A 24,526-nucleotide genomic window follows, 5' to 3' on the forward strand; every position below is an offset into this window, starting at 1 on the left:
GACTGACCAGAGGGGAGGGGTTAAGGGTGATGGGGGAAATTAGGGGAAGGGTCATGAAGGAGCTTGTATAAAGGACCCATGGACAAAGACAACGGGGTGGAGGGAGGGAATGTGGGAGTTTGGGGGTGGGTAGGGCAGGGAAGAGTAATGGGGGGAAAATGGGGACAGTTGTAATTGAACAACAGTTTTAAAAAAGGAAAAAATAAATTAAAAATAACAACAACAACATGTATTTCCCAAAGCATCAAGATCTACTGTTTGCGACATGTGAGGGAGGCCCCCCCAAAACAGAATTATCTTCTGTAGATCAGGCCTCTTGTAGTACAGGCTTCTGCCACTAGGGGAATGTCCTGGGAACCTTTCTGTATCAGCACACCAGCTGGCATTGTTATGAGAAGCTGCATTCAGACTCAGTGAAATTTTTTTGAAGGGGCTTTTTATGTGTTTACCTGTGTTGTGATGTGTGATTTATAAGCACACCTGCTCACACTGTGCTGAGTGTTCAGTTTTTGACCAAAAAAGGGAAGACCCCCATGCCCCGCCTTCCCTATTCACCTGATTTCTCCCAGAGTGACTTTTTTTTGTTTCCCCAGATAAAAAAGTACTTAAAGGGAAATGTTTTGCCAGTGTAGAAGAGGTAAAATTAAAAAAGGCATCAAAATCAATGAGTTCAAAAACTCTTGAGTAGTGGGAAAAAGTCTCAATAGGTGTGTTGCATCAAATGGAGAGTACTATGAAGGTGACTGAAGTTTAAACATGTAAGAGTAAATACACAATTTTTTATAAATACCATTTTTAGGGGATGTTTCTTGTATTATCTTGAAAAGAATTTGTTTTCTTTCTAAAGCTTACATTGATTTTTGGAGGAGAGGGGAACAGAGGGCACCAGAATACTGAACACAGTTGTGCTGGGCTGGTTATAAATGCATGTTCAGAGGCACATGACCATGATAAAAGATCATATAGGAGACTGCTTTATTTAAATGAAATCATTTCCCTCCTGCCAGCTTGTGTGGCATCAACAAATGAGTAGTGAATGAGAAGTAAAGCAACATATACTTTTGTTGCTTATTTTGTCATCTTGTTAGGGCTTAATTATGGAGAGGGGTGCTGGTGGATATCCAGATGCTTAACTGGCAGTTGTAATGGACTAATGGAGCCGTATTTGTGTCAGCTGACATCTGGTTTTAAAAATTACTTATAAAGAAAAGATCATTGTAATCGAAACAGCTAGAGGTACAACTCAAGATTTATCTATGGTGAGTGGCACTATAGGACAGATTAGCTACTTCTCTAAACATTTCTATGTGCTGAGTGTATTTGTTCCTGTGTGTAAATAGTTCCTTCAGATTGCATGCTATAAGAAAAACACTTGATGGTTAGAACATTATAAATAGGACTATAAAGCTATCAAAATAATACATTAATAAACCAAAGTATTTAACAGGACACCATTTAAAGAGCTTGGAAGTTTTTACACTCTGTCTTCTTAGTAAGAAAATAAGCTCAACAAGCTGACAATCAACAACTCTTTCTAGATACATAAGAGAACTGAGTTCACAGGGCAAACTGTTGCACTATGAAATGGCGAGAGAAGTAGGTACCAAGAATCACAGTTTACCAGAAGCAGAAGTCAGGAGCAGAACCTCTCCCCCGGGACCCCCATACACACTACCAGGATTGGTAGGAATAGTTAAGTTGTAGTTGATAAATTCCTGGAGGCTTGGTGTGCATAAGCTTGAGAATTTAAAACAACCAGGGCCCAGTATGGGGGAGGGATTGGAAGAGCTTTTATGCTTTCATGAATTTTGCTTCCAGTAGTCCCTCCACAGCCTCAGAAAAATCCTCTCCTTTTTCTGGCAGTGGGAGGAGAAAAGTAAACATTTTAAAGTATATCTAAAGCATTTTGTTCTCCTTAACAAAAGCCTTCCCTTAGATTAATTTACCGAAGCTTAACAGACTTGTTAAGCTTTTATCAGAATCTAACTGACTTGGAATGAGAAATACCCAATTCAAACTCCCTTTAGACTTTTGGTCTCATCTAACCAGGAGAAAGAAAGCCAAGACACACCTGTGAAAGTCACAGTCCAGGTGCCCAGGGGCCTAGTCTCACTAAAAGACTGGGACCTAATTGTAGCACCGTGGAGGGCTTCTTCTCCCCTAACATCTTACCACCATATTAATCAGGCTCCTGGATTATGACAAGGAAGTATAACTCAAAGAACTTCAAGGCTCTGACCCTATTAAAGGGAGAGCCAAAGGCAACAGGGAAGATATAAACAAGGATACTAGAGGAAAGTTTAGCTTCTGACACCCACAATTGCAGCAAACAGTAAACACAGCCTATCTTTTAATTAGATAAACATAAAACCTCACACTAAAGGCTTATTTAAGTTCCCTTTACACAGTACATCGTGTCTGGCTTTCAACAACAACAAAAAATTACAGGACATGCTGAAAGGCAAAACACAACTAAAAAAATTTTTTTTGATTTTTTAGAAAGAGGAGGTAGAGGGAGAGAGAGAGAGAGAGAGAGAGAGAGAGAGGCACCTGGCTTGCAGCCCAGGCAGGTGCCTCTACTGGGAACAGATGGAGTGTCCACCCCGCTTTGCAGGCCAGTGCTCAGTCCATTGGCACTCCAGTGCTCAGGCCAGTGCTCAGGGCCATATCAACCAGGGTGGCAAAACACAATTTAAAGAGACAAATGAAGCATCAGAACTAGAATCAAATATGATAGGGATCTTTGAAGTATCAGACTGGGCAATTAAAATATGATTATGCTAAGGGCTCTCATGTCAAAAGTGGGCAGAATGCAAAAGCAGATGGATTCAAGCAGAGGGATGGAAACTGTGGAAAGAATCAAAAGTGAATGCTAGAAATAAAAAAAACAACTGTAACAGAAGTGAATAATGCCTTTCCGCTTATCAGTAGACTGAACTGAGCCAAGGAAACATTTTGTGAGCCTGCAAATACGTCAGTAGAAATTTCCCAAACTGAAAAGCAAAGGGGAAAAAGAATGACAAAACCAGAATAGAATAAGAACTGTAGGACAATTACAAAAGATATCATATATAGGTAATGGAAATACTAAAAGGAAAAGAAACAAAGAAAGGAAAAGAAATATTTGAAGTAGCAATGGCCAAGAAGTTTGATGACAGACCTCAAACCACAAATTCAGGTAGGTAACAATCCGCAGGTAAGTTGCAAAACATCTAAACATTGATATATGATACTAAACTGCAGGAAATTAAAGATAAAGAGAAAAACTTGAAGAAAGCCAGAGGAAATAAACACCATACCTATGAAGGCACAAGGATAAGAATTACATCAGACTTTTCTTCAGAAACCATGTAAGCAAAGAAAAAAAAAATCTAGTCAACTTAGAATTTTGTATTCAGCAAAATTATCCTTCTTAGATCCATAAAAGTTGAGGGAATTTGTCACTAGTATATCAGTCAGCCTGGCACGAAATATTAAAAGAAGTTTTTCAGGGAGAAGGGAAATGATATGGGTCAGAAACTTAGATTTACATAAGGAAAGGAAGAGGTTTTTCATCATTTCTGGGTTGTAGTTTCTCCTGTGGTTTGTGGAGTTACACCTAAAACTGAGGGGCATTAACAAATGAATGACATGGCGGCCTTTGTGGGGGTTGCTGGCCAGTGGCACTTCATGAATGTGGTGGGGCTGCAGGAGGAGGTCCAGCACGAGAACTTCAGGAAAAAATGGATCAAAAAGCTGAACAGACAAAAAATCAGTCCTAAAATGTACTTCATGGAGCAGACCATTGGGAACTCCTGTGTTGCCATCAGACTTACACACGCAATGGCCAGTAAACAGGACAAACGAATTTGAAGAGGGTTAGTCCTGAAACAGTTTTCAGAAATGGAGAAGTTGTCCCCTGAAGACAGAAAAATGCTTCCAAAAGAATTCGGCCATTCAGGCAGCCCACGACACCTTGACACAGGAAGGCCAATGTCAGGTAGATGACAAAATGAACTTTCATTTATGCTGTTCAACAGTGTTGATGGCCACTTCTATGAACTTGATGGACGAATGCCTTTTCTGGGCACTGGTGCAGAGGACTCACAACTGCAGACATTGCCAGCATCTATAGAGAATTCACTAAGCCTGAACAAGGGGAAGTCTGCTTTTCTGCTGTGGGTCTCTGCAGGGCTGTCAAATGCCCTGTGGGAGGGGAGTGAGGTTTTTCCCCCTCTTCCCTTCACTGTCAAATATATTCCTACCAATGTAGTCTAAAATGCTTTAGTACTTGTAGAACACAGCTGTTCTTCAGTTCTGCAGGTACACTGTGACCCTCAGCTATACCCAAGTGCTAGCAGAAGTTAGCTGTTAATGGAGCAAAGTTTGTTTTAAGCTTAAGATAGTGAAGCATTTCCCCTGTTATATGTCATGTGCCTCAATATCGAATGCTTTAAACTGTTACTTTGGTTTATGTCTATTAAGTTAAGGCCTTTGATTTGGTTTAAATGATTTGTTCTTTAAAGGAATAAAAACTTTCTATTTATGGTAAGAAAAAAGATTTTTTACTGATAAGAAATAAATGGACTTCTGGATTTTTTTCCGTAAGTTATTGGTGGCATGTTCAGCACCTAGCACCCGTGCCCCCTCTCAGCTGGCTAGCCACTCTTAGTCTCGGGACCATTGGCAAACTGAGTGAATCCTGTGCAAGGGCTCTAAGTTGGAAGAGAACCATGACTCATTAATGCCCTGAAGCGTGAACATTAGGAATGACCTCCTTTTGGCTTCAGGGCTACAAGCACCCCAGCTGGAGGTCTACACCATCATCATGAATTCCCGGCCTGCAACTGATCCCACCAACATTGCAGTCTTCGCCCGTCCTGTCACACTGAGCCTAAGGTCTCTGTCAACCCCAGTTGTGGCATATTGCCATTCCCACGTTTTCTTTGTTCTCTAACACAGAAGATCACTGGCATGAGGACCAGAGGTCAGGGTGGAAGGCCAGCAGGACAGCAAAGTGATTGTAAATCCCTTACCTGGCCTGGAGACAAAGGCTATTACCCAAGCACAGCCTCCATAGAGGCCCAGTAGTCTTCCCATGCACCCACTGTACCAGCAGTGGTGCTGGAGCCTCAGGTGGGTCCAGCTTCCCTTAGCTGTATGTGGTATGTGAAAGGCCTAGCCAGCTCAGAGGACTTTGTCTGGTGGAGGATGGAGTGCAAATTGCTGTGGGGTTCTTTCCATGGGATTTAATTGAGAAACTCTGTGGTACCTCCATGACATTCAAAGCATTATGACCAAAATAACTGAAAGGTGAGTTTATGGGATTGCCGGGAGTCCGTGGGCAGTAAGAGGAGAGGCCAGCCCCTCTACCTGCACCTGGTGAAACTTCGACTGAACTGGAGCATTTCTCTGCTCCCCTGCTCTTCTCCCTCTTTTCTTCTGTGTTCATGGGTAGGGGAGTTGATTTTATACAAATATCAAAGAAAAAATTTTAATGGGGAAGCATTTCATCTTATTTTTTGAGTTGCTTTTAATGATAGATTATGGGAGGGAATTATTAATTTGAATAGTTCAAATGTATATTTGTTTTAGAGAATGTAGGACTGTCACTTCCTTGAGCATACTGCATAACAATGATGGTAACACCAACAAATAACAGTAGCATTTACTATTGTCGAGAGACTTTCTATACCACTCCAGTGTATTTTAGCCACAAATGCCCATTTAGTAGATTGGGAAATTAATGCCGAGGGAAGTTAAATAGCTTGTTGACATCATGGACCTGGTGAGTGGCAGAGCTTGAGTCCTAAGCTTCAACACTCATGCTCTGTGGCCTCCCTGCGTCCAGGACTCTGGCCTCTAGTACGCTGGTTTTTGGTGACCTTTTGAGATTGATTTTACTGTATCTCTTAAATGAATAATTCAGTCATATGAGAGATGAGACAACCAACTATTTAGTGTACTACTTTTAAGCGCCTCTTGTGATTTAATTTGTCTCCAGTCCTTTACATCTTCTCTGCACAAACAGGCATAGTTGGTCCTGAGTACAAATTTACACGGCATTTGTGAAAAAACAGTGAAGCTTTTCAGAGTGCTGGACATACTAAGAGTATATGGAACTTTATTTAGCCCGAAAGATGGGGTCTTGTAGGCCTTCTAATATGCAAGTTGGCCTCCATGGTGTTACAGATTTGGACATGCTTTTCTCCTAGAGGTCAGCACAGCTAGAGGCAGGCTGGAGGAAGGCAGCTGCAGATGCATTGATGATGTAAAGATCCACAAATGGAGAGTGAAAGCAGTTGACCAGTTGACTGACCTTCAGTTTAACCCATTGCTGCTATTTTCTGAACTGAGTATTGTAAGCTTTTAGCTCTACAAAGTGTCAGGTTTATTCTATGGCTTGAAAACATTTTGCTCCTTCCTTCTCTCACTTCTTTGCTTTCTTCTGACCTCTTAAAGCAGTACAGAGACTGGCATGGATATTAAAGTCAAGAGCCATTTTAATAGATGGAATAATGGTTGAAAGAAAGTAAAAATGTTTATTGGGTAGGACAGGTTGGGAAATTGATTTTGGTCTCTCGAATCTTGAGAAAATTGTGCTTTTTTTTCCCTTCAAATATTTCAGTGTTTTACTTATTTATTTATATTTATTGTTGTTCAAGTACAGTTGCCTCCACTTTCGTCCTACCACTCCCCCCCACCCCAGCTGTTCCCACTTCCCACCCTTGATCCTACCCCCTTTGGTTTTGTCCATGTGTCCTTAATACATGTTCCTGAAAACCCTTCCCTCTTTTCCCCTCATTATCACTTCCTACCTCCCCTTTGTTTACTTTCAGTTTGTTTTTAATTTCAGTGTCTCTGGTTGTATTTTGCTTGCTTGTTTGTTTTGTTGATTAGGTTCCACTTATAGATGAGCTCATCTGGAGAGCATTATGCTAAGTGAAATGAGCTAGGCGGTGAAAGAAAACTGTGCTTTTTAAGAATTCAAGTTTTTGGTGTCAAAGGAAGCGTGTTAAAAATTTTTTTAACTGAAAGCTACTGTTGTAGTCATCTCTCATCTGTATCTGAAATGACAGTTATTGGTAAGGGCTGGTCTTACAGAGAGGATCTGACCTACTCTTGGGTCCCAAAGGGAAGAAAAATAATAGATTTCTCTTGTTCTTGGGTACCTGTACAAAATGACCATTGTCCCATTATTCTCCTGATATTAGTGTTAATTTTAGTAAGCTTTGTGATTTGCATTTTTCATGGTGTTGATGTTTGTTTAAAATATTGTATAAAAATGTGGGTTCATGCATTGGGCTTGATGTGTTCTTGCAATTTGTAAAAGTCGCCTTTAGGGTGGGACTTGGACAGGAGCGTTTAGGGTGGGACTTGGACAGGGAAGGAAATAGTATGAGTAGAGATGGAGTGGGAGTGTGGGAGTGTTGAGGTTTGATGTTCTTGTATGCATTTATATTTCCCTCTCAAAATGGATCCCTGGCCTCTATGCCTTGAAGGAGACAAAGTTAGGACAGTGCAAGGTTGGTGAGGTGAGAGCATTGCAGAGAGGGCAAAATTTTGTGCTAAGTTTTGTTATATCTACTTCATCCCTATTAGGTAGATGTCTTCTGTGTTTAGTATATACTCCAGAATCATTTTTCATCCATATAGAGATCTATCATATAAATAACTTCACTTTGGAAAATTATCCTGTCTCTAAAGTAAATCTGGTTGGATGTTGGACCTCCAGTCATCACCTTTCCCTCTCCTCTTCTGTCCCTAAATCCTTCACACACAATGTCTTATCCTTAGGAAGTCATTAGAGATGTGTTGTAGGAAGTGTTGTAGCATTTTCCTGTAATCATTAATGCAGTGTAATTAGATGCTTGTTCAGCTGCTTAAAGATGTGAATCACGTCACAAAAAATATAGCTACTAAAAATACATGGTGTGAAGGAAAGTAAATGCCTTTTGCTTTTCAGGAGAATTTAAACAATAATTTATCATTTCCCATAATTCTTGATTGGGTAGTCCTTTTGTTACACTTAGTGTTGGCTTTACTCATACAGTGACTTTACGTGGCAGCTAGGCTGGGCTGTGGGGTCCAGGTTGTCTTGTCTCCCCTGTCTGGTGTCTTGGTGCTAGTTTTTGGCCAGGATACTTTTTTCATCTTCTTATGGCCTCTCAGGAAAGTAAATGTCTTAGAATATTTTAAAATAAACCTTGGTATTGAGTTTTTCGTTTTTTTTCCTGTTTTTCATATGTGAAATAAAAATCTTAGTAATTTATTAGTTTTCAAAGTATCATTTAAGATAGAAGAAAATAGAGGCCTTTATTGAGCTGAATGAATGATAATTCACACCTCACTTTCTGACTTCCAATTTGAGGGGTTGGTGGTAGCACAATATCTTTATTTTGGGAAGGTACCTACGAGAACAAGTACAGTGTGATCCCAAGTCAAGAAAGTCTCAGAATCCTATTTTCTACTCCTTTCTCCGGAATGGACTAATGACTTAACATTCATGGATTTCTCCTTTACATTTTTCCTGCTTTGCATGTGATGTCACAAAGTTCTGCTGTTGCCCTCCCCCCACCCCCCTTTGATAAAATCACAGCTATTTAGAACTCTAGTGCACCACTCCTGAGCTAGTGGCTCACATCTCTCTGCCCAGTGAGCAGGCACCATTGCATATCCTTTGAGCCTCAGTGTGCTGTGTACTTATGTTTTCTCAGACCATCCCCGGGCATAGGGACCAGAGATGACATTTAGAGTGGGAATTGAACTTTTACGAGAGTCAGATTCCTTGTGAGGCCACTGAAGACCTCTGGAAGGCCCCTGGATTGAAAATTTTGTGGTAAGTTTTTGGCATGTCCTTTAGGCTGAGGTGCAACCCTTTTTGGCTTAGACTTTCTTCTTGAATATGACTAGCACAGTGGTCAGCACCTAACATTGCTCAGAAAATAGCACTTTTCTCTTTTCTCTGCAAGGGGCTTACAAAAGTAGAACTATAGAATGATAGAAAAATAGAAGAGCTGAGGTGAAGTAGGAATGTTCTGTGGGTGAGGCTGATCTGAGCCAAGAATCCAGGGGTAGTCTCCTCACTCACTCACCAGATGCTGCAGTCTACCTGGTACGGTTCCAGCACCACTATAGAGGGAGAATGGTGACCCAAAACAAACACGGGGTTTGCAGTCTAATGGACCAAACAAATGTCCATCAGATAATCATGGAAATAAGTGTAAATTTACACGGAAAGTGATCTAAATATCTAATGGGAATGTGGTGAAATAAATCATGTGTTCTTTTAATTTAATAAAATTTTATCATTGAAATTGTTCCAAAGAATTATAAAGTAATTGCATTAACACTGCACTCTTAAAAGGGGGTGATAGAAGTGTAGAGTATAATCTCTATTTTATATGCTCTAGGAAAGTTGGCTGAACACAATCTCCTTGGTGATGAGACTGTGAAGCATAGAGCATGTTCTTGTGAAACAGTCCTCCTGGTTTTGCCAGGCAGCAGATAGGTCTGTTTTTCCATTGTTGAAGTTACAACAAGATGCTTTGCATGCTTTAAATAATGAACTTAAGTTTTAACATATTATTTCTTAGTAGTTTCGTTTTGGTTTTGATGAGGTGGAGAAGCAAGCTGCACGTCACTGAGGGCTCTTCCTGCTGAGTGGGACAGGGTGGTCCTGGTGAAAGCCCGCCTTCCCTGGGGCCCCTGCAGATGTGACTTGGGCCCTGAATTCCTCTCAGTGTCTGCCCAGGCCGGATTCATCGTTCTCTGACTGCTGTTTGTTTTGGCTGGTTTGGTTTTTGTTTGTTCTTTTTGAAGACAAAAACTTGTGTCCACAGGGAGAGTTTTAGAAATTCCTCCAGAGATAATGATGGGAGTTTGATTTTTATGTCTGTATTCCTCTTCATCTGACTAAACTCCTGTGTTATTAATCAAAATCTGGATTGTTGTGGATTATTTCTACTAGTTTATAGGTGATGGGTCCCATCTTCTCTAATACCTACCAAAAATTACTGTTTTATTTGAAAACTTTTATCTTGGAAGCCACTGTAATGTTATTACTTTTATTAGCTTATGACATCAATAATTCTATTTCTGGGTGGGATTTCTTTTTTTTTTTCTTAAAGCATATGTGCATTTTCAGGGAGAAAAAAGTATTTATTATGGAGGTACTGATGATAAAACCATAAGGATAGAATATGGCAAATAATTTTTTGTAAAATCCGAAAATTCTAGAAGTTTTCCCTCTAATCTGCAGTATTTTTCTCTCAAGAAAGTTTTTCTTTCTTTATGTTCTATTACTTATTTTAAAGACCTACTGGATCATTTAAACTGACATAGTTCTAACAGACAGGATAATGTTGCATGTCTTTCTTGACATCTTGGGCTACCCTTCTTTGCTCGATAGAGATATCAAGGCTTGGCCTTTTAAAGACAGGGTTATTTTTACATCATGATTTAAGAGATGCACAAAAGTTTTCCTACAGCTTTCCTTATACCCAAAGTTACACAAGTAGTGACTTATGCTTTTCTTACAGACTTTTCATTATGAGTTTCTCTTATGTTATGAATATGTAGGATTGAGAGCAGCTGTCATCCAGAATTGTAATCAGGGTTTTGGGTCAGCTGGCTGGGAGGACAGAGTGGAATGACCAAGCCCGTGAAGGTCTCGTTACTGCTGGGCCTTAGGTAATAGCTGGCAGGAAGCTGGTCTCACCAAGGACTTTGCATGGCTGACTCGTTCTGCAGTGATAGCAGCCCCTATTGTACAGGGGCTGGGAAAGGAGCGAGGATAATGAACTTACATGTTTCCTGCTTGAAACTGGTTGGCATTTTTCTTCTGTGGTTTATTCTCTTCACCAATTAGTGTATACTTGATTCTACTCCACTTCCCACCCTTACCTGCTGATCACCACTCTTTTTAGGGGTAATTGCAGGGAAGAGACTCATTTTTTACCAAAGTGTTTGTTACAGTTTCTTTCTGCTCTTATGTGATACTATGGATCCTACCACCTCTGAACCATCTTCCCTTCCCTTTCTTAGTTCTTCTGTTTCTTGTATTTTGAACATGTCGGTAAAGGAGCCTTTGAAAAATTTTTGTGACATGAATTTCCATTTACCAACATATTAAAAGCACACATTCAGGGACCCAAACCAGGTATATAATTAACTATTTACAAACAGCGTTTGAGAAGTTGTAGCTGTTTATTGTAAAGCCGTGATGAAATGATGAAATCTAGCCTTTCTAGGCTTGGCTTGAGCCCCTGAGGTATAATCCCTATTCTAGAAAGATGTGCACTAAGAGTTCTGTGTTCCATGGAAGGAGAGTCAGATAGGCTCTCCACGGAGAACAGATCACATATTTCCTTTGTCCCTTCCCTGCCTCCTTAGATTGTCATGTTGAGAAACATGCTATCTTGCAGCAGGAAGGAGTTTGTTAGCAAGCACTGGCAAACATCTGGTTCCTTGTACTTCTATGTAGCTCACAGATGCAGAGCTTAAGCAATTTGACACTTTATCAAATATGGCTTTCACTTTTAAGTGTTCCTTATAATTTTGGTTAGTCTTTTTAGATTAAAAATAATATTTCTATGTTGCTTGGTTACCCCATAGATACATGGCATATTAATCCTTTTTGATATTTCATCCTTTTGTAAGTGGGCAGCTTTTGTAGATGTTTTAAATTTTTTCTCCTCTGTCAAAGGGAAGAGAAATTGCTGAATACTGCATGCCATAGCACTTGAGGCAGATCTTTTTCCAGCTTGAATATTCAGCTAAGGAAATTGCCAAAGTGATGATGCATTACTAATTTTTTGCTCCCTGATGCTGTGTACACCTAACGAGTATGCTAAGTGCTGCTTCTCTGCTGTCCAGCTATAAGCAGGGACTGGGGTGGTCCCTGCTTCTTTGACTGCCTCCCTGTGCAGGGGCCAGTTTCACCTGTGTCTGGCCCCCAAGCCTCAGGGATGTAAGTATCACCCAGTTGCTGAAGAGCAGGAGACGTGAGCATTTCTGGTAGGGTGTACAATCTTCCTCCAGCTCAAGCGGCAGGTTTCTGAGTCACAAGTATCAGAAATATTTTGCATGTATTTTCAGTGTAGCCATGAAAAAAATTGTCTACTGTTTAGGAAAGTGCAATTTTGCTTAGTGATAAATTTAGTCAATGATTATTTTTCTTATCAGGCATCATAAGAAAGGATGACATGCAATTGACCAGATAATTTTGACATGCAATATATGTGATGGATGAAATTGTTAGAAAACAATGGTCACTCCAGTAGTAAAGTCAAGAATTGCCAGAAAGTTTAAGGGAAAAATTACAAAGGTTTAATAAAAATATGAAAACATTTTAAATATTACAAATATTTAAAACAAATGAGTAAAAAACATACATTTTTAAGCATTAATTGGCAGAATTGACAAAAACTCAACAGTCAATGTCAGGGAGAAACTGGTGAGGTGACTTCTCACCTACTATTGGGGAACATTCACAGGTACAATGTGAATGTTACCTATATATTTTTACAATTTAGATTATACACACACTTTGTTTGTTTTTGCCATGACAGTCACCTCCTATCTTACCCTTATGCAACCGGACAAACTCCAAAGGATTGTGATCCAGGATCATTTAGTACAGCAACTAACATTTCTTTACTGTGTATTATTTAGTAGGCAACATGCTAATGCACACTTTTTTTCTGTTATTTAATCCAAAATCTAGGCAGTGTGTGAAGGGAGTTGATGAAGAGCACACACAGAAAAGGTCCACTGTGGATTGTGAAGACAGCCCAGAGGGTCTGCAGTTACACCCTGCATCGCTGCGTGCTGCAGCACTGAGCTGACCTTTCCCTATTTTTCTTCTTGACCCTTTACGCTGGGACTGATGAGGCCACAAGCTGCCTTACCTGAGAAAATAGAAAGTCAGCAGGAAGCAGACAGCTACACCTGCACTGCCTTTCACCTTGTGTCGGGTCCCTTGGGACAGTGATATTATTCTGGGTTGTGTGATTTACAATAGACAAATTTTGGAAGCAACTCAGGTGTCCATCAGTAGATGAGTGGATAAAACAACTATGGTACATTTACACAATGTAATACTATTCAGGCATAAGACAAAATTTTATCCTTTGCAACAGCATGGATGGAGCTGGAGAACATTATTTCATTGGCTAAGTGAAGTAAGTCAGCCAGAGAAAGACAAATACCATATGATTTCTCTCCTATGTGGAATCTAATGAACAAACCAAACTAACAAGCAAAATAGAGACAGACTCATAGATAGAGACCAGGATGATAGCTGAGGGAGCAGGGGTTGGAGGATGGAGGGATCGAGTAAAAAAGGACTCATGGACATGGACAGCAGTGTGGTGATCATGTGGACAAGCGGGTGCATGAAGGTAGAAGAGGGTATAAGGGGAATAAATGGTAATGGAAAAATACAGTAAAAACAAACTATTAAAAAAAAGAAATAACATACTGACTCCTGGTTTATACAGCTGACATTTCGTAGAATTTTGCAAAATTTTATCCTCTTCAGAGATCAGGCATGGGATAGAATAGATCTGTTCTTAAATAGTAGGAGAGTCCTTGAAATTCATGTTACTTTTTGCAGATTACCTTAAAATACTGAACTTAATAGATTTAAAAATATCTTAATGTTTATCTTTTATATTTGTTAATGTTAAATCAGACATCCCTCTACACTAGATTTCAGTATAGGACAGCATTAAAGAACTTCCTCCCTCCAAAATAAGAAAAGGAATTGGGAAGAGTCTACCTGTCACATTTTTAGGAAAATACGTAGGAACATATTTTTTTAATCTTTCAAACTTTTATGTTTTTTTACAATATTAGGTCATGGGCAGAAAAGAACATACAAAACACTCTATGGAAAAGTAGAATATGAGTAAGGAGAAGAAACGAAATTATAGAGGTAAACCTGTCACTCTCTTTATTTTTCCCACTTAGTCTAAGTTCTGCCATTGAATTCTCATGTTTACTCCAGGAACTTAGCCTAACTGGATCTTAGTTTTTAATCCGAAATTAGATTTTTTATTTTATTTTTATTTTTATTTTCTTTATTGATGTTCAAGAACAGTTTTCTGCCTTTTCCCCTCACCTCTCCCTACCTCCCTCCCTTGTTTCCACCACCCTCCCCCCACCCCGTTATTGTCCATGTGTCCTATATAATTGTTCCTGCAATACCTTCACCCTTTTCTGCTGAAATCCCCTCCACTTTGCCCCTGGTCGCTGTGAGCCTGTTCTCAATTTCAGGGTCTTTGGTTATATTTTGCTTCCTTTTTCATTTTGTTGATTAGGTTCCTGTTAAAGGTGAGATCATATGGTATTTGTCTTTCACTGCCTGGCTTATTTTGCTCAACATAATGCTTTCCATTTCCATCCATGCTGTTGCAAAGGGTAGGAGCTCCTTCTTTCTTTCTGCTGTGTAGTATTCCACTGTGTAAATGTACCACAGTTTTTTGATCCACTCATTTACTGATGGGCACCTAGGTTGTTTCTAGCACTTGGCTATTGTAAATTGTGCTACTATGAGCATTAGGATGCATAGGTTCTTTTCCATTGGTGTTTCAGGGTTTCTAGGGTATAATCATAGCAGTGGAATTGCTGAGTGAAAAGGCAGTTCTGTTTTTAGTTTTTTGAGGAAATTCCATACTGTTTTCCATAGTGGCTGTACCAGTCTGTAATCCCAGCAACAATGCACTAAGGGTCCCCTTTTCTCCGCAACCTCTCCAATGCTTGTTGTTTGTTGCTTTGTTTATGATGGCCATTCTCAGTGGTGTGAGGTGGTATCTCATTGTGGTTTTAATTTGCATCTCTCTGATAGCTAGCAATATTGAGCATCTCTTCTTTTTTTGTTTTTTTGTTTTTTTATTTTTTTAAATATATTTTATTGATTATGCCATTCCAGTTGTCCCATCCCCCCCTTCATTCCCCTCTACCCTGCACACCCCTCCCCACTTTAGTTTATGTCCATGTGTCACAAGTTCTTTAGATTCTATATTTCCCATACTATTCTTGCCCCCCCCATCTATTTTCTACCTACCATCTATGCTACTTATTTTCTGTACCTTCTTCCCCCTTCTTTTCCTCCCACTCCCCTGTTGTTAACCCACCATGTGGTCTCCATTTCTGTGGTTCCACTCCTGATCTAGATGTCTTCTTAGTTTGGTTTTGTTTTAGGTGTGGTTGTTAATAACTGTGAGTTTGCTGTCCTTTCACTGTTCATATTTTTCATCATCTCTTTCTTATATAAGTCCTTTTAACATTTCATATAATAAGGGCTTGGTGATGATGAACTTCTTGAACTTGACCTTATATGAGAAGCACTTTATATGCCCTTCCATTCTAAATGAAAGCTTTGCTGGATAGAGCAATCTTGGCTGTAGGTCTTTGTATTTCATGCCTTGGAAAACTTCTTTCCAGCCCCTCCTTGCCTGGAAGGTCTCTTTTGAGAAATCACCTGAGAGTCTGATGGGAAGTCCCTAGTAGGTGACTGTCTCCTTATCTCTTGCTGCTTCTAGGATTCTCTCCTTCATTTTAATCTTGGCTAGTGTAATTATGATGTTCCTTGGTTTGTTCCTTCTTTGGGACTCTCTGAGCTTCCTGGGCTTCTTGGAAGTCTGTTTCCTTTGCCAGATTGGGGAAGTTCTCCCTTATTATTTCTTCAAGTTAAGTTCTCCACTCGTGGCTGTTCCTCTTCCCCTTCTGATACCCCTGTAATTCGGATGTTGGAACGTTTAAAGATGTCCTGGAGGTTCCTAAGCCTCTGCTCATTTTTTTGAATTCTTGTTTCTTCCTTCTTTTCTGATTGGTTGTTTCTTTCTTCCTTCTGGTCCACTCCCTTGATTTGAGTCTCAGTTTCCTTTCCATCACTATAGGTTTCGTGTGCATTTCCCTTCATTTCATTTAGCTTAGCCTTCATATGTTCCTCTAATTTGTGACTAAAATCAACCAGTTCTGTGAGCATCCTGATCACCAGTGTTTTGAACTGTACATATAATAGGTTGGCTATCTCTTAGTCGCTTACAAGTATTGGTTCTGGGGCTTTGAGCTGTTGTTCTTTTTTTTTTTTAATTTAATTCTTGTTCAAGTACAGTCTTCTGTCTTATATTCCCAGCCCTGCCCCACCCCCACAGTGCTCCCCACCTCCCTCCTATTTCTTCCCCCACCTTAATTATTGTCCATGTGTCCTTTATTCTTGTTCATGTGAGTCCATCCCCTTTTCCCCCGTGATTCTCTCCCCTCTCCCCTCTGGTCCCTGCCAGCCTGTTCCGTATTTGAGTGTATTTGGTCATATTTTGCTTGCTTGTTTTTTTTGTTGTTTAGATTCCTGTTAATGGTGATATCATATGGTATTTGTCTTTCATCGCCTGGCTTATTTTGCTCAGCATAATGCTTTCCAGTTCCATCCATGATGTTGCAAAGGGTAGGCGCTCCTTCTTCCTTTCTGCAGCATAGAATTCCATTGTGTAAATGTACCATAGTTTTTTGATCCAGTCATTTATTGATTGGCATCTAGGTTGCTTCCAACTCTTGGCTATCGTAAATTGTGCTGCTATGAACATCGGAGTGCATAGGTTCTTTTGGATTGGTGTTTCAGGGTTCTTAGGATATACTCCTAACAGTGGAATTGCAGGGTGAAAAGGCACATTCATTTTTAGTTTTCTTAGAAAATTCCATACTCTTTTCCATAGTGGTTGTACCAGTCTGCAATCCCACCAACAGTGAACTAGAGTCCCCTTTTCCCCACAACCTTTCCAGCACTTGTTGTTTGTTTCTTTGTTTATGATAGCCATTCTGACTGGTGTAAAGTGGTATCTCATTGAGGTTTTAATTTGCATCTCTCTGATAGCTAGTGATATTGAGCATCTTTTCATGTGTCTCTGGATCCTCTGTATGTCCTCCTTGCAGAAGTGTCTGTTCAAGTCCTTTGCCCATTTTTTAATTGGGTTACTCGTTTTCTTTGAGTGGAGTCCTGTGAGTTCTTTGTATATTTTGGAGATTAAACCTTTGTCTGAGGTATCATTGGCAAATACCTTTTCCCAAACTGTTGCTTCTCTTTTTATCTTATCTTGACACTGTTTTCCTTGGCCATGCAGAAACTTTTAATTTTGATGAGATCCCATTTGTTTATTCTTCCCTTTATGTCCCTTGCTCTAGGGGGCATATCAGTAAAAACATTGCTGCGTGGAGTATCTGAGATTTTCCTGCCAATGCTCTCCTCTAGGGCTTTAATGGTTTCCAGGCTTATATTTAAGTCTTTTATCCACTTTGAATTTATTTTGGTGTATGGTGTAAGTTGGTGCTCGAGTTTCATTTTTTTTGCATGTAGCTGTCCAGTTCTCCCAACACCATTTGTTGAAGAGGCTATTATTACTCCATTTCATGTTACTGCCCCCTTTGTCGAATATTAATTGACTGTAGAGATTTGTGTTTATTTCTGGGCTCTCTGTTCTATTGCATTGGTCTATGTGCCTGTTTTTATGCCAGTACCAGGCTGTTTTGATTACAGTGGCCTTGTAATACAGTTTGATATCAGGTATTGTGATCCTTCCTACTTTGTTCTTCTTTCTCAAAATTGCGGCTGCTATTCGGGGTCGTTTATGGTTCCATATAAATTTTTGAAGTGTTTGTTCTATGTCTGTGAAATATGCCATTGTTACTTTAATACGTATTGCATTGAATCTGTCTATTGCTTTGGTCAGTATGGACATTTTGATGATGTTAATTTTTCCAGTCCATGAACACGGTATATTTTTCCATTTGTTTGTGTCTTCCTTGATTTCTTTCTTCAGTGTTGTGTAGTTTTCTGCATACAGGTCTTTTACCTTCTTGGTTAGGTTTATTCCCAGATATTTTATTTTTGTTTTTGCTATATCGAATGGGATTTTTTCCTTGATTTCTGCTTCTGCTGTTTCATTGTTGGTATACAAAAATGCCTTTGATTTCTGGATATTGACTTTGTATCCCACTGTTTTGCCAAATTCACTTATTAGTTCCAGCAGTTTTTTGGTAGAGGCTATAGGATTTTCCACGTACACTATCATGTCATCTGCCAATAATGCCAGTTTTGTTTCCTCCTTTCCAATTTGGATGCCTTTTATTTCCTTTTCTTGTCTGATCGCTGTGGCTAGAACTTTCAATACTATATTGAATAGCAGTGGTGAAAGTGGACAACCTTGTCTTGTTCCTGATCTTAGTGGAAAAACTTTTAGTTTTTGCCCATTGAGTATGATGTTGGCTGTAGGTCTTTCATATATGGTGTTTATTATATTGAGAAATGCTCCCTCTATTCCCATTTTTCTGAGTACCTTTATCATAAATGGGTGTTGTACTTATCAAAAGCTTTTTCCACATCTATTGACATGATCGTGTGGTTTTTGTCTTTGCTTTCGTTTATGTGCTGTATTACATTTAGTGATTTGTCGATTATGAACCATCCTTGCATCTCTGGGATGAATCCCACTTGGTCGTGGTGTATGATCTTTTTGATGTATTGTTGGATGCGATTTGCCAATATTTTATTGAGGATTTTAGCATCTATGTTCATCAGTGATATTGGCCTGCAGTTTTCTTTCTTTGTTGTGTCTCTGTCTGGCTTTGGACTTAGGATGAGCATGTGTTCTTATGTCTCTGGATCCTCTGTATGTCCTCCTTGGAGAAGTGTCTGTTCAAGTCCTTTGCCCATTTGTTAATTGGGTTGTTTGTCTTCTTAGAGTGGAGTTACGTGAGTTCTTTATATATTTTGGAGATCAAACCCTTGTCCAGTGTGTCATTGGCATATATGTTTTCCCATATTGTTGGTTCTCTTTTCATTTTAATGCTGTTTTATTTTTTAGCAGTGTAGAAGCTTTTTATTTTGATGAGATCCCATTTGTTTGTTCTTTCCTTTATGTCCCTTGCTCTAGGGGATGTATCAATAAAGATATTGCTATGTGAAATATCTGAGATTTTTCTGCCTATGTTCTCTCCTTTAGGACTTCAATGATGTCATGACTTATATTTCAATCTTTTATCCACCTTAAATTTACTTTTGTGCATGGTGTAAGTTGGTGCTCGAGTTTCATTTTTTTGCACGTGGGTGTCCAGTTCACCCAACACCATTTGTTGAAGAAGAGGCTATTTTTATTCCATTTTATGCTGCTGCCCCCCTTTTCATATATTAATTGACTGTAGAGACTTGGGTTTATTTCTGGGCTCTCTGTTCTGTTCCGTTGGTCTGTGTGTCTGTTCTTATGCCAGTATCAGGCTGTTTTGATTACAGTTGCCTTGTAATACAGTTTGATGTCAGGTAGGAAACTATTTTAATGTTAGGAGACAACTCAGTCTCCCTTCTCTCATCTGCCACCCCGACTGTGGTCTGGAAGAGAATAGTTGTGTGGTCTTGCAGAGCAGTCCTGCTGTTCTTTTGGTTTTGAGCATGAATGATATGAAGGTAGGAGGACCACTGTTTCATTTTTATATTAGGATCTTTGTGTCTGTCTGTTCATGGAAAATGCCATGTTATGAAAAATTAACTGGGTGAGAGTTAAGATATGGCTGAGCTCTCGTCTCCAGAGTTCTTTTAGGACCATGGGGAGTGGCTGCCTCAATTTCCTAAGGCAGTCCATATGGTGCATCACACCTGAGAAATATATTACATATACCTCTTTTTATTAATGTTAAGTTTATGACTTTGAAGTGTAACTGATAACAGTGTGTTTTAGGTGTCTCGGTACCTCATATTTTATTTCTTTTGGATTTCATGATATGATATGATGTCAGGTGGCTCAGTTGGTTGGAGTGACATCCTGTACACCAAAATGTTGCAAGTACCTGGGGTGTGGATTTGATCTTTTGTCAGGGTGCGTACAGGAGGCAATGAATTGATGTTTCTCACGTTGATGTTTCTGTCTCTGAAATCAATAAGCATAACCTTAGATGAAGATTTAGAAAATCACATAAAGTTGTTTGAAAACCTTTTGTAGTAAGAATGACTTCTAAACCATTCGTCTTGGGACTACCTTTTTCACTGCAACTCTAAGGCTTGAACTTTGTTCTCTGAATCTGAGTGTCAACGGTAGGGAAGTTTAATAACTATAGATGAACCCAGTTATGTGCTAAAGAGCTCTTCTGTTCCTCACTACTGCTGCCAGATATTATCTTATAAACCTTCACCAGCCAACTTCTGCTGTGGGGGCAGCTATGGTGAAATGAGCCCCTCTGGGCCTTGATCTGAGGGAGTGCCCTGTCTGAGAAGTTAGAGGGGGGAGAGTTTCTAGTGCTACCATCCCAGCTGCAAGGTCAGAACATTCCTTTTCAAAATGGTCCTGTTTTATGTGGTGAGTAGATTCTGGTGTGCTAAATTCTTGGATAGGTAGAATCTGGGGTTAGTGCTGTTGCATTTATCCAGTGGCCTGATAGATTTTGACCACTCCAGTGAACATTGTTTCTTTAAAAACTGAGTGGTTGCCAACCATCTCATAAGTAAGTTAGAAGAATAATTCTCTTGTTACATGAAATAGACTTCCTAGTACATTATTTTTAAGTTTCTGTAGCACACTGGTTTCCAAAATTAGTCACATGCTTTACTTTATTCAATTTTTTTCAACATTAGAGTGATCATTCAAAATTATGAATGTGAGTGAAATATGGTATGAGTTTACCAGTGTCTCTTGATTGACTATAATTGTCCTTTTGTGGCTGAGGTGCCTTGAGTTGTTTTTTTAATCACAAGAATTTTTTTTAATTGTTACCCTAGGCTGTGTTTATTGATGAGAGAGAGAGAGAGAGAGTGAGAGAGAAGAGACATTAGTGTGAGAGAGAGACTGATTGGTTGCCTCCCCCATGCACTTGTACTGGGGATGGAACTTACAACCTTTTGGTGTACTGGAGGGTGCTCCAACCAACTGGGCAACCTGGCCAGGGCTTTACTCGTAACATTTTTGAAACTAAATGAAAACTTATTAACCAGTTCTCCAACTCTCAGATACCAACTGGGTTTCCTGTAATTAAATTCAAATCTGGATTGCTGACCAATATGAAGGCATAGGTAGACACACTGTGCCTCCTCCCACAACCAAAATAAGTACAACAACTTAGAAATTTAGAAACAAAATAACAACCAGAACTGACAGAAAATTGAACTCTATGGAAGTCAGACAACCAAGGAGATAAAACAGACACATTCATCCAGACCAGTAGGAGAGGCAGAGTCATGCAGCTGAGCCGAGAGCGGTCACGGGAAAAAAAGCAGTGGCTCCAGGCATGCAAGTCCGCCGCGGGCGGACTCTAGGCACACAGGCAGTGGCTGGCAGACCCCAGGCACAGGGTGGCAATGGGCAGACCGAGCAAGGCAGTGATTGTGAAGCTGGGCACAGCATGCAAAGCAGCTGGCTGACCGGGTGGTACCACATTCACTGGCAGATAAACCAGGTGAAACTGGGCAGCAAGACAGACTGTGCAACCCAGGGTCCCAGCGCCGGGAAGTAAAGCCTCAAAACACCGACTGAAGACACCTGTGGGGGTTGAGGTGCCAGGAGAAACACCCATCCTCACAGGAGAGTTCGTTGGAGAGACCCACAGGGTCTCAGGACATACACAAGCCCACCCACACCCGAATCAGCACCAGAAAGGCCCAGTTTGCTTGGGGGAAGCCCAGAGGGACTGAAATCCAACTGAAAGCAGAACAAGTGCCATTGTTCCCTCTTGGACCCCACTGCCACATACAGCGTCACAACCCAGCCACTGGGTTGCTCTGCACTAGTGAACACCTAAGGCTCCACCCGTCATGCATAACAGGCAAGACAAGACAAAAAAAATGGTGTTCAGAAGAACACGTCAAAGAAGAACACGTCAAAGTCCCACAGCAAATACAAGAGATAGCCAACCTATCAGATGCACAGTTCAAAGCACTGGTGATCAGGATGCTCACAGAATTGGTTGAATTTGGTCTCAAATTAGATAAAAAAATGAAGGCCATGTTAAGTGAAATGAAGGAAAACACACAGGGAACCAATAGTGGTGGGAAGAAAACTGGGACTCAAATCAATGGAGTGGACCAGAAGGAAGAAAGAAATAACCAATCAGAAAAGAAGGAAGAAACAAGAATTGAAAAAAAATGAGGAGAGGCTTAGGAACCTCCAGGACATCTTTAAACATTCCAACGTCTGAATTATGGGGGTACCAGAGTGGGAAGAGGAAGAGCAACAAGTGGAAAAGCTATTTGAACAAATAAAGAAGGAGAACTTTCCCATTCTGGCAAAGGAAACAGACTTCCAGGAAGTCCAGGAAGCTCAGAAAGTCCCAAAGAAGGTGGACCCAAGGAGGAACACACCAAGGCATATCATAATTACATTAGCCAAGATTAAAATGAAGGAGAGAATCCTAGAAGCATCAAGAGGTGTGGAGTCGGTCACTTACAAAGGAGTTCCCGTAAGACTGTCAGCTGATTTCTCAAGAGACCTTGCAGGCAAGAAGGCGCTGGGAAGAAGTATTCCAAGTCATGAAAGGCAAGGACCTACATCCAAGACTCCTCTACCCAGCAAAGCTTTCATTTAGAATGGAAGGGCAGTTAAAGTGCTTCTCAGATAAGGTCAAGTTAAAGGAGTTCATCCTCACCAAGCTTTTATTTTCCTTTATTAAATGAAATGTTAAAGGGACTTATCTAAGAAAAAGAAGATAAAAATCATGTATAGTAAAATGACAGCAAACTCATAATTACTAACAACCACACCTAAAACAAAAACAGAAACAAACTAAAGAAACAACTAGGACAGGAACAGAACCACAGAACTGTATTTTCTATCTAGTTCACCCTAAAAACATAAGGCCTCCATAATATAGTTTGAAAAACATACTATACCAAAAACTACATGAGTTTGAAAGAAAAACCCAAGTTCCAGGTGAGAATGTAGTCCGACTAGCAACTTAATTTCATCCCTGAAAGATCCTGAAGAAAAATCCCACTTGAGCTACAGCTAGACTTCTCACCTATGGAAAATGTGAGATAACAAATAGGTGCTGAATTCAGGCACTAACTTTCTATTATATTAATTATTGTGTAGCAACAAAGTGTGTGTTCAATTACTGTTGAGCAAATGATTTCCCATTCATTTAGATGTTTTGAATAAAAGCTACAGGTACAACTGAAATTACTGATTGTGTGACTACAGGCTACTTTGGCACTAATTCATAAGATTTGATATCCTGAGAAATAAGAAGATATAAAAAGGCAAAAACCATTCAATAAAATAGCATATAGTAGTAAAAACCAAATTCCCCCCCCCCAAAAAAAAAATAAAAAGAGAATTAAGGGCTCTTTAATTTTCCTTTTTTATTGCATTTTCAGCATACTCTAAATAAGTATACTGTAAATAAACAACTACATTATGTAAGTACAAGCATTAATTTTAAAAAATGAAACAAAGAAATCAGTGCAGACAATTTTGCTATTCTGAAGATATGATGTGAAACTAAATAAGAAGCGGAATCTTCCCTGATACATCTTTAGAATTTTTAAAAATAAATAGTTTGCTTCTGTTCAAATAATTCTTTCACCATGGAGAATCTAAATATTGTGCTGAGGTTACATGTTTGAAGATAGAAATAATCCACCAAAAGTAAAAATGAATTTTCGGGTAATAGTGAAGACACGCAAGGCAGAAAAAATGAAAAAAAAAAGGTGGCACCACAAAAGTCCCTTTACGGCGTGGGGACACAACACTAACAGACAGCCAAAATCTACCCACTGTCTCCCAGGAAAAGCTAACTTCCCTCACAACTCTCACAGGACACGAAATCTCTCCACATGGCCACACAGCAGGCAAAGGGAGTGAAACAAGTGCGCATATGTAATTCAGTCCATAAAAACATTTGTCCATCCATTTGTGTCCTGTATTCCCTCTCAGGTCTTGAAGCTCCTCCTCCACCAACAACCAATTGACATACAGCCACAGCAACCCCCAGACAGAAAGGAAATGGCTCAACAGTGAGTTTAAACAACAGGCAGCTCCCAGGAAAAGACCCTCTTCCCATGACAAGAGGAGCTTAAGGTAGCCCCTGTCCTGAGACCCACTTCCATCTTTCTTTCAAGGATATGGTCATGTTGTTTTCTAATACTAGGAAACGTGTGATAAAAATAATTTTTAAAACACGAAATTCCTGACTTTGATTTTTAAGGAAAATGTTCCAAACTGGGTTCAATTCTCCTCTGAAAAGTAAGACTTCCTACAAAGCATTCTGAGACCTCAGAAATAAAAACACATTGGCGGCAGGATTAACCTTTCACCTACAACAGCCTTTAGTTGGGGTTTTATACTTGATCTAATAAAAATAATCACTGAGTTTAGAATACATCTAGGATGCACACATTCATCCATCGGCCTGGAACACATGCCATCACCCAAGTCATGGAACAAAGTCTGCTTCCTGGACAATGGAGGTTTGTGACAGGAGCAAGGCCAGTGAAAAACAGCTTTAGATGACAAGTTTTACCAGGGCAAAATACTTTATCACAAAATGTGGCCTCCAAACTGACTCA

General features: G+C 39.8%; 1 protein-coding gene and 1 pseudogene across 5 annotated transcripts in view; both read left to right on the forward strand.

Moving 5' to 3' along the window:
* The window catches only part of FARS2 (phenylalanyl-tRNA synthetase 2, mitochondrial), a 557,835-nt gene that overhangs the window by 57,653 nt on the left and 475,656 nt on the right, over positions 1-24,526 (forward strand). The gene's annotated exons all lie outside the window — the stretch shown is intronic.
* LOC118986417 (ubiquitin carboxyl-terminal hydrolase isozyme L1-like) lies at positions 3,416-4,389 on the forward strand (annotated as a pseudogene).

This window comes from Sturnira hondurensis, unplaced genomic scaffold (assembly GCF_014824575.4).
Source record: "Sturnira hondurensis isolate 20B ecotype Veracruz unplaced genomic scaffold, ASM1482457v3 Scaffold0004271, whole genome shotgun sequence".
NCBI lineage: Eukaryota > Metazoa > Chordata > Mammalia > Chiroptera > Phyllostomidae > Sturnira > Sturnira hondurensis.